The sequence below is a fragment of the Podarcis melisellensis genome (genome assembly GCF_964234715.1).
Source record: "Podarcis melisellensis genome assembly, chromosome: 9".
NCBI classification, from domain to species: domain Eukaryota; kingdom Metazoa; phylum Chordata; class Lepidosauria; order Squamata; family Lacertidae; genus Podarcis; species Podarcis melisellensis.
This window is the reverse complement of record NC_138541.1, coordinates 77,289,911-77,300,697: the sequence shown is the minus strand read 5'-3', so window position 1 is coordinate 77,300,697 and position 10,787 is coordinate 77,289,911. Positions and strand designations below refer to the sequence as shown.

General features: G+C 40.2%; 1 long non-coding RNA gene across 1 annotated transcript; it reads left to right on the top strand.

Moving 5' to 3' along the window:
* The first annotated feature begins 2,692 nt into the window (after positions 1 to 2,692).
* LOC309378023 lies at positions 2,693 to 4,882 on the top strand. Its single transcript, XR_014171793.1, has 2 exons — positions 2,693 to 2,778; positions 4,304 to 4,882. It is a non-coding gene; the product is annotated as an uncharacterized lncRNA (long non-coding RNA).
* Positions 4,883 to 10,787: the final 5,905 nt, after the last annotated feature.

Sequence of the window (10,787 nt, the reverse complement as noted above, 5' to 3'; positions counted from 1 at the left end):
GCTGTGGTCTAAACCACTGAGCTTCTTGGGCTTGCTGATTGAAGGTTGGCGGTTTGAATCCACATGGCAGGGTGAGCTCCTGTTGCTCCGTCCCAGCTCCTGCCAACCTAGCAGTTTGAAAGCACGCCAGTGCAAGTAGATAAACAGGTACTGCTGTGGCAAGAAGGTAAACACCATTTCTGTGTGCTCTGGTTTCCATCATGGTGTTCCATTGCGCCAGAAGCGGTTTAGTCCTGTTGCCCGCCTGACCTGGAAAGCTGTCTGTGGACAAATGCCGGCTCCCTCAGCCTGAAGCGAGATGAGTGCCACAACCCCATAGTTGCCTTTGACTGGACTTAATCGTACAGGGGTCCTTTACCTTTTATTTTACTCTGCTTCAAACAGTTGCACAAGAGTTGACTAGCCATTAGGGATGGGGTTGGCAACACTGCACCTTTATGAATTCCCTACAACCTGAAATGCCTCTGAATGCCTTTTTCCATCATCATGAAAGGTATATAGCACACAGCACAGAGCTGGAAGGTACCCAGAGGGTCATGTGTCCCACCCAACTTCTGCTTTAAATCCTCCAAGGAAGGAGAGTGCACCATCTTTCATGAGAGTCTGTTCCACTGTGAATAGCTCTTACTGTCAGAAAGTTCTTCCTGATATTTAGTTGGAAGCTCCATCTGTCTAATTTGAATCCAGTGTTTTGGGTCCTACCCTCTGGAGCAGGAGAACAAAACTTTGCTGTCTTACATGCGACAGCCCAGCAGATATTTGAAGATGACTGTCATATCTACTTTCAGTCTCCTCTTTACTGGGATAAATAAACCCAATTCCCTCAGCCATTCCTCATAAGGTTTGGTTTCCAGATTATCTTGGTTACCCTTCTCTGCACATCCTCCATCTTGTGAATATACTTCTTAAATTGTGGTGCCCAGAACTGGACACAATATTCCAGGTGTGCTCTGACCAAGGCAGAGTAGAGCAGGACTATGACTTCTCTTGATCTAGACACTAGACTTCTGTTGACGCAGCCTAAAAGTGTGTAGTCTACTCAGAACCAGGACATAACCCACTAACTGAAATGTCAAATGTAAATTGTCTTAAGGGGAGCCATGAAGAATGACACTCATTTGACTGTTAGAATGTGAGACTCATCTCCGGGTCATAGGTTCAAGCCCCCAGTCCTGCACTGCAGGGGGTTGGACTAGATGACCCTCATGTTCCCTTCCAACTCTACAAATCTTTGATTCTACTGGCACAGCCAAGATTTTGCTACTTCCTGGCCATGCTTGTGTGTCAAGACAAGCAAGTGTTGAGATGTACAGGGAGATTAGGTATATATAAGCTGTGCCACAAGATACTCAGTTAAGGTAAACCTCTGTTTCGCAGGTGTGTTGAAAATTATACAGGAAATCGTTGTGAGGAGATTTTACTCCCGAGCATCAAGAGCCATCCAAGAGGTGAACTGTTTGCAGCTGTTTTAGCTTCAGTGGTCGTCCTAAGTGTCCTGGTTGCTGGTGCATTCTTCTTTCTTTGCAGGTAAAATGGTAGTGCTTATGTCAGACTCTGCCAACCCAGCATCTTCTAGATGTCTTGGAGATGGTAGGGCTTGCAGGGCAGAAGACCTAGAAGGCCCTGGGCAAAGGCTGGCTTAGTGACTCACATAACGTCTCTGATTCTGTCCTGACAGAATTTAAATATTCTACATGATATAAATATTCTCCATTTATAATGCATGCAATATTAGTCTTTGAGGTTAGTAAAAACATTTCACTATGGTTATGGTTTTTCACTTTTTAAAACTTTAAAAAGCATTGCTGAGGCACCTTGTAACAGCAGTTCTTAAAAGGAAATATTTTGTGACACGTTCCCATCTCACATTAGAACCGAGTCCCTTTCAGCAATAGAGAACTGAATGCATTATTTAAACTGCCCATTGTCACCTTTAGAAAATATTAAAAGAACGGAAGAATAGCTTAATGGGATAAAACATTTCTGCAATGTACATTTATTTATGTAATTTCTGGGACACCTTCCCTTTTAAAAATATCAAAGCAATTTAATATACATATGAAAGCAGCTTCTGTAAAACCAAACCCAACATACTGTGTATAGGGCAGAAATGATTAGCATAAACTTTATTTCAAATGTCCTGTCTCCACTAAAGAAAGACTTGCAATGACACAGCAATTAATGATGTGGACTTGTAACTTAATAATTCAGATGACTGTGTGATGTAAAAAATGAAAATTAATTAAAAAACTATTCAGATGGCCCATTCAGTGTACACAGCATTTGGGCATGTGCTCAGAGGATGCATGACTAAGCCTTGACAGCCCAATCCATGTCTCTGTTTCAAACTAACGGCAGATTAAATGCTACCTAACTGTGGAGCAGTCAGTCTGAAAGTTCAATGTAAAAGCCCATTAGGCTGTAACAGCAAAAGCCTCAACCGCTAAATGCAATGTGAACTCACATCCACATTTATTCTTTTTAATTTTCCTAATCACTGTCAGGAAGGGCCAGATTCCACGGAGCAGTTCCATAGAGCATGGCAACAACCTGATTGAAGGGAGCAGCAGTGATGGTTGCAACAGTAAGTAATTTTCAAATACAGTAATGGTGAAGGGATACAGTAAATGGTAAAGACTTTCTGCCAAAAGAGTCTTGATGAAAATAAAATTCTTGTTTTTCCCCAAGATAACTGAATAAAGCAATCAAAACAAGAAATTATGGAACAGCAGCAAGCAAAACAGCTATAGACAAGCAAAAACAATGTTGGAGAATATGGTAAGAAGACTGAACAGAGAAGACAAGGTGCTGTGTAAATCAGAGGAGAGTTTTCTGTAGGAACCTATCAGGACAAAGTTATATTTAAAAGGGATCCTGGTTACTTCAAAGAAAGAGACATTGTGTACAAATGTCTTATCCGTGAATTCTATGTTTTTGTAAAATGCATTTCAAGCTATTTTCTATTTAATTATTATCTAATATGTACTGATAGGTGATGGGATTCTACCACACCAAACATCTTGTTACCAGAATGACTTAATGGCATCATAGAATTGGGCAGAGTGGTACATATACAATAATCTGAATTTCTATTTAAGACATATCTTGAAGGACCTTTTTTAAAACAACAACAACAACATTTAAATGAAAACGAGAAACTTGTGAACAATGAGAGTATTTAGGCAAAATTATCCCTAATATTAGACAAAGGGACTTTCTTGATTCTGTTCTTCCTGTCCTGAAATTTTCTTCAGAGAATCTTACTGTAGACTACTTAACCACTAGTTTAAACCTAAAAGTAGGGAACTGGGAAAATTCCAGTCCCACTGACCCATATTTAAAACAAAATGTTTCCCATCTGCTTATACTCATGAACAGTGGGAATCACCCATATCATTCATGCCCAAATGTAGCTCTCACTCCAGTGGATTCTAATTGTGTTTTCGCTGAGAAGCTTCTGGGGGATAAAAAGAAGAGAGAATGGCCATTGTTGGCCAATGATGATATGTAGATATAAGAAAAGCAATAAAATGGCTAAAAAATGGGAACTCAAAATGCTGCTGTTTGAAGAGGCGTCATGCTAAACGTTCTGAGCAGAAAAACTATTCATTTCATTAATAACAAAAATAGCAAGTTATTTGCAACAATAAATTAGGAGGCATTTAAAACAGTACTAAAGAAGAGTATCATTGATACAGCTTCTAGAATCAGCAAAGAATAAAATGCAGAGCAGAATTGTCTTTCCTTGGATGCACAACAGTTGAATTCAGTGAAGAGTCAGTTGAAAGGAAAATTATGAAAAAGCATCCAACCCCTTAAGGGATATCTAATTGTTCTCTTTGAGGAAAAGCAGCTCACACCTTCCCCCAGAACAAACAATAATGTAATGAGATGTGGAATAAAGAACCAAAGAATTGCATGTAGGATCAGGTGGGGGGGGGGAACACACATGCAAATTGCTATCCAGAAGCAAAATATGAAAGCACACCATAAATTAAGCACTGATTCTGCTAAAAAATCCACTGTTTTCTATTTCTATGAATTCAAAATAGTCACAACTAACTTTGGAAAGCAGATGTGCCAAATGACTTGCTAATTAGATTGTGTGTATCTTCATCAGCTAATTTTTACTGCTTCTATGCTCTAGGCTATGTGATTATACTTGTTTTGGAGACTATTTATATTCTTTTAATGATTTTTGTAAATCACCTTGAATAATGGTGGAAAGCCAATAGACTATTTTTTAAAAATAATAATAATAATAATCACTTCTAATAAAGCTATTCTCTTATATAATTTTCAGGAATCCATAACACTGTTCCCAGACACTGTGAAAGAAGAAGATATTGCTAATATTTTACAAGACCAAATATATACGCATAAATGTGCATTGCTTATGTTCTTGCAGTTGTCAGACACAGAATGTACAAGGTATGTGAAGCTTATCAGAGACAAGTTAGAACGACCTTTATGCATAGTAGTTAAAAAAGATAAAAAAGATAAAATACTGCTGAATCATGACAGAATACTGTTAGATAATATTGAGAAGCTATGTTTCATTCATCTGTATTTATCAAAGGCAAAAATAGGTATATCCTTTTTCCTAGGCATGGAAAATGGTAAGGCCTTTGATTGTGTTGAACAGAACTTTAAATGGGAGGGCAGGGCTAGTAAATATATATATATAATGGACCCTATATATGGACCACAAGTTGTAACTGGTTGAAGACATGCAGAACCTTCTCAATGACTTAGTTACTCCTAAGTTTTGTTTGAACTACTCAGAGGGCTTTAGACCTGCACAAAATACAGTGGTTAAAAATCAAGGTCAGTCCGCAAAACAATTTCATTTGTAAATAAAGTTTATCTTTCTCTCTTTAAATGCCTATTCCAGGTCTCTATTAAAAAGCATTCACAAGTTTAAAATCAGTTCTTTCACAGCTTAGCTGGCTGCAAAGGTCATATTAGGAAACAAAACTGTTTTTGTTGGCCAAAAATAAAACCACATAGCATGATGTAACCTCTGAAAATCATTTGCACTTCCTTAAAAAAACAACACTGCATGAAGTCTAGAGCTGGCTAATTTTTAAACACTAAATATATTGAGGTATTGTTAACTGCTGCTTTATAGTTCCAGTTGAACTGGAAAACCATGCTTCCAATTTGAGGCATTAAAGAGATGGTTGATTTGGGGGAAACAGTTTTCCAGACTAAAATTGATTATATTTTTAACCCAGAACTGTGGTTCAGGGATGACAAACCTGTGGCCCTTTAGATGTTACTGGACTACAGTCCAAGTCATAGTATCAAGATAAATACACCAAAATAAATAAATAAAATGATATATACATAAAAAGCAGTTATAGGGAGTCATTTATCTGTCAGAAAGGAAACCCTTCTGACCTAGAGAGGTCAATATATTATATTATATGTAATACCAATGCTTGGCGCTAGTCATTATATGTCGTATTTTGATTGCTGCTGCACAAAATTTGGCTACCTTGTATAACAGGATTTTTTATTAAGGAGCAACAGAGTGGCAAAAAAATGATCAGAGCATCCAGCGTATTTCTGGAGTATTGGCAGAATAAGGTCAGAGCCTAAATCTCTGTAGAACAATGAAGAAGCCTGTGTTATACAGTTTCAATTTGGCCAGAGTCACAGGGGCAGCATCTCTCCAGATACGAGATCTTTCTGTAGCGTTCTCCAGGAGCAGCAGAAGGGAGAGTTCAGCATTGAGCCAGGGATAAGGTCCTACGATGCGTAGGCAGTTCCAGACTGCTTAGATATGCCATAGGAGCTGAAAGGTACCTGCTGTAATCACTGACAATAGAGGAAGGAGACCTGCCCATACCTCTCAGGCGTTCTATATTGATGGATCATTACGTAGGGTGGTAGTAGAGCTAATGGACTCTTTCGAGGGCTCCTTAGGCTGAGAGTCGTTAGGCATATCGTAGGAGTTATGATGTCTGCAGATATCTTCAGCAGGCTAGTTTTTCAATAATCTGTTGTTGCTCTTGTGTTGGCAAATCTTTAAAGAGCATTTCAAATGCTCCTCCAATACATAGTTGTCCTTGGTTGGATCCTCTGGTTCTGCCAACTGATCAAATCCTCTTGAATGGATTTGCTTAAGCTCTTTTGTGTTCTTTTCATTAGGGTCCTGTTATAATTATGGTGGCTGGCTGCTTTAAAGTTAGTTATTAGTGGTGATAAAACCAGGTTGTTAAAAACGTACTGGGAAAATTCCTTTGGCAGTCAAGATAGACTTGGTGCGATGTAGCAGTGAGGGAATTTTAGGGCTTCTAAAGTAAGACTTTCTGAGCTTGATTGGAGTAGTTCAGAGGCTACACATTGATTAAGTCTATGTAACCCTAATAAAATCCTCCAATGCTTCTTGGCCAGTCAAATTGTATAAAAGGGTGGAACCCAGCCTTTGTTGCTGCGTATTGCAAGACTAAGCTTATTCAGTTGTAACACTAAGTGATGTTGTTCTTTCATTCCACAAACAAGCTTCTGGTTTATATTATCTCGTGTCCTGGATCATATATTTAGCTCACAGTGAGTTAGATAGAGAAGGTTCCTTTGGTACCTTGTTGATTTCTTTTCTGAGTGTCTCTGTGACCTCACTGATTAAAATGTCCATTTTAGAAAGCAATGAGCTAAGCGTTTTACAAATAGAATCAATTGTTTTAGCTGTCAACAGGATCAGATCATCCAGGTTCTCTTTAGTTGTTTACATATTTGGGACAGCCTCACCGATGTATAATGCCAGCTATGCAGAAGTTTTAGCAAAGCTTCCTTTCTTTTTGCAGAAACTGATTTCAACGGTCTCCCAGACCACAAAGCCATCCATTTTTCATTTGGTGTTTGCACATCTAGGTCCATTTCCCATGGCATTTTTGTGTATAATAGATTGCCATATTCTAGTGTTATTAGAGCTTCATAAATTGAGGACGCTCTGCCCCTAGAGAGTGGAGAGAAGTTAACAAAGATGTGCTCTATTGCTGTTAGTTTTTTGTTTGCTTGAGTGGAAATGTCTGGGTTTAACAGGAATCTTAACAGCTGGTTGAAGTGGCACCAGTGGCGTAGTGTGAGGGTGCAGGGGGGCCCGGCTGCACCAGGCGCAACATCTGGGTGTTAGGGTTAGGGGCCGCAAATCCACGGGTTAGGGGGCGCAAATTACTTGCCTTGCCCCGGGTGCTGACAACCCACGCTACGCCACTGAGTGGTACCATGGCCATTTAAGGTTTGGTATGGCTGCAATGAATTGTTCTTTTTGTAGGGGGGTACCGTTCTTAGGCATGCTGGCCACATGACCCAGAAGCTGTTCGCCAGCTCCCTTGGCCAGTAAAGCGAAATGAGCGCAACCCCCGAGTCGTCTGCGACTGGACCTTTACTTTTACCTTTACTGTTTGCATAGAAATCTTTTAATCTATAAAGGCCCACCTGTTCCCAACCGTTCCAATCTAAGCATTGCCCTGCTTCTTTAAAAGATAGGTGAAAGCTAAGGGGGAGTCAGTTTTTAAATTTTTGCTTTCCACACATTTAGAGTGGTGCGGAAAAAAAGGTTCACAATAGTATGGGTTTTAGTGAGTGAGGAGGGTAGATAGGGATATGCTCTATATACAGGATCTGAAATTTCTATATCTACCCATGGTTTACCTGTGGATCAGTGACATCAAATGCTTTCCTTGGAAGGCGCTGTAATACGTTTGGAGATGTGGGATTCCAATCCCACCATTTTGGACACTTCCATATATAATTCTAGAGCCTAGTCATGCTTTCTTCCCTTCATGAATAAACTTGTTTATTGAGCACTGCCAAATTTTAAATTGTATGGGTGTAATCATAATTGGCAACACTTGAAAGAGAAACAAAAATTTCGGTAGGATAGCCATCTTAACTGCAGCTATGCGTCCTGACCATGATAAATGTACATCTTTCCAAGACTCAAGATTTTGTCACACCTGTAGGAATACTGCTGTGAAGTTTGCTTTCTTTAGAGCGGATAGATTTTTAGTTATCTGCACTCCCAAATATTTTACTACCTTGTAGCAGGTTTTAAAACCTGTTTGGTTTAGAATGTTTAATTAGACAGGTGGAGGAATGCCTATCTACATTATTTCTGATTTCATTGATTTTGAATCTGGCCACTTTACCATAATTGCTTAGTTCTTTCATTAATACAGGTGTTGCAGCTTTTGGGTTAGAGAGCATTATTACTATATCATCTGCAAAAAGGCTTATTTTATGCATTTTTTTATTATTTCAACTCCTTTTATCTCCAAATTGCTTCTAATGGAGAGGGCTAGTGGTTCATTGAGAGGGCATACAAGAGGGGGTGACAGAGGGCATCCCTGCCACACCCATCTTGCAGTGAGAAAGCTTTAGAATCGATGCCATTTACCCCGAGTGTATGAGTTTTTGTACAGTCTCATGATAGAATTCATAAAATGTCCCATGTTCATTTTTGACAACAACCCTCCTAGGAACTACCATATCTAATGATATGACGGCTAGTGGTAAATTTTTCCTTTTGCTAGGATGGATAACATTTAGTAGCTGGTGAATTGGGTCACAGATCTGTCTCTGGGGTATGAACCCAGCTTGGTCCATGGTGATGTAGGAAGAAATAAACGTGTTGAGCCTTGCAGTAAGGATTGCTGTAAAGATTTTAGCATCCTGATTTAAAAGGATTATTGGTCTATATGATTCTACTGACGCAGGATTTTTCCTGGCTTAGGTATGGTTGTCATTCAATAGAGAGGTTAATTTGTCCAGTTGGGGATCTTGTACAAGATTTAAATCCCCTTCTAATAGCACCTTGCCTCCCTGGAATCCAGATAGTTCTAGCATAGCAAGTCGGAGAAATTGTAACTGTCCTTTGTTCAGAGAGTAAAGTTAGTGTGATGCCATTACTTTGGCCTTTGACAAATGCTTAGTGGCCTCTCTCATCTGTCAAAGTTCTCTTGAGGGTAAAATTCAGACTGTTAGAAATCAGCAGTGTTACTCTTCTTCCTTTTGATGATCCAGGAGATGAGATTTGGACATCAAAGCCTTTGAGACGAAAAATTCTATCCATTTGCTTCTTACAGTGGGTTTCCTGTAGGCATATTATTTTAGGTTTTTCCCATTTGAGCATTAGATTGACTCTTTGTCGTTTCACTGGTGAGTTGAGACCGTTGACATTTAGGGTGAGTATTTTTATAGTTTCCAGATCAACCATTGGGCCAGGTTACAGTATGTTGGCTAGGAAATTGTACAAACATTTTAACGGATTGTTTTGATAGGTGGCAAAATGTAGGTCAGAGTAATAGCGTGTGTAGGATAAAATTCAAGCTTCACTATGTAATCCAATGCTAAAACACAAAGATCTTGCAAAGTTCTGCTAGAATGGTCATGAGAAGAGGTAGTCTCTCCTCTCAATGTTTAACACCACTCATTTTCTGATAGCAAATATAAGGGGACACTGAAGTAAAAAACTTAATCAATTTAACAGTTCTCTAAATTTCCCAGTGCCAGGTTGCTTCATTTGCTTTAGGCACCTCCATGTGTCTCAATGGTTCCTTGTTATGCTGACAGCTAATAATGCACATTAAAGGTAAAGGTAAAGGTACCCCTGCCCGTACGGGCCAGTCTTGACAGACTCTGGGGTTGTGCGCCCATCTCACTTAAGAGGCCAGGGGCCAGCGCTGTCCGGAGACACTTCCGGGTCACATGGCCAGTGTGACATCGCTGCTCTGGCGAGCCAGAGCTGCACACGGAAACGCCGTTTACCTTCCCGCTGGTAAGCGGTCCCTATTTATCTACTTGCACCCGGAGGTGCTTTCGAACTGCTAGGTTGGCAGGCGCTGGGACCGAGCAGCGGGAGCGCACCCTGCAGCAGGGATTCGAACCGCCGACCTTTCGATCAGCAAGTCCTAGGCGCTGAGGCTTTAACCCACAGCGCCACTTGTGTCCCATAATGCACATTAGTGGTTATTATTTCCCTATTCCTGTTTAAGAGACTAGGGATTTTGCTGACCACTGCTCTGGTGTCCTCTTCCAGTTCCCAGGACGTGGTGGGTTTCAGTATGCTGAAAGTGGCACTTTTAAGAAGTTTTTACTTGATGTCACTGCTGCTGCCAACCCAGTCCTATCTCATCATCTGATGAGTCTGAGTTACAGCTGCTGGTTTTGGGGTCACTTGGTACAGACAGCTTTAGCATGCTCTGGAGTAGTCTTGCCTCCTTGTGTGTAGATGCTTCATGCTGTACCCCATCCAGCAGCACTATCAGATGGAATGGGTAGCCCCATCTCTTGTGGATTCCAGCATTTTGAAGCATTTCTGTATATAGTTTAAAGAAACGTCTGCAATTTAAGGTTGCCAGACACAAATCTTACATAATAGAGATCTTCTGGCCTTCCCATGCCAGAGTGTCAAGTATACGAAGTTCCTCTAAAATGGCCTGCTTAGTGGAAAGGAGGAAAAACCTTTCAATAACAATGTCTCTGGGCCTGTGGCTGAGTTTGCAAGCACTGGCCTGCTCTGTATGCAAACTCTAGATTGGAGGCCTTAAGTTTTAAGATTAGGGAAGATAAGAGAGTAAATCTTTGCCTTCCAGAAATTCTGGTAGGCCTCTCACTTACAGAAGGAAGCGACAAGAATGTCTGCTTCATACAAAGCTGTGTTTCTCTAGTTATGGCCACCAGTTTCTTGATTTTTGCCTCCTGATTCCTAACTTTAGAGCTTCATTTGCAGTCTTTGAGGCCTCAGAGATCCAGGCTTCTGTTTTGTTGAGTCTTTT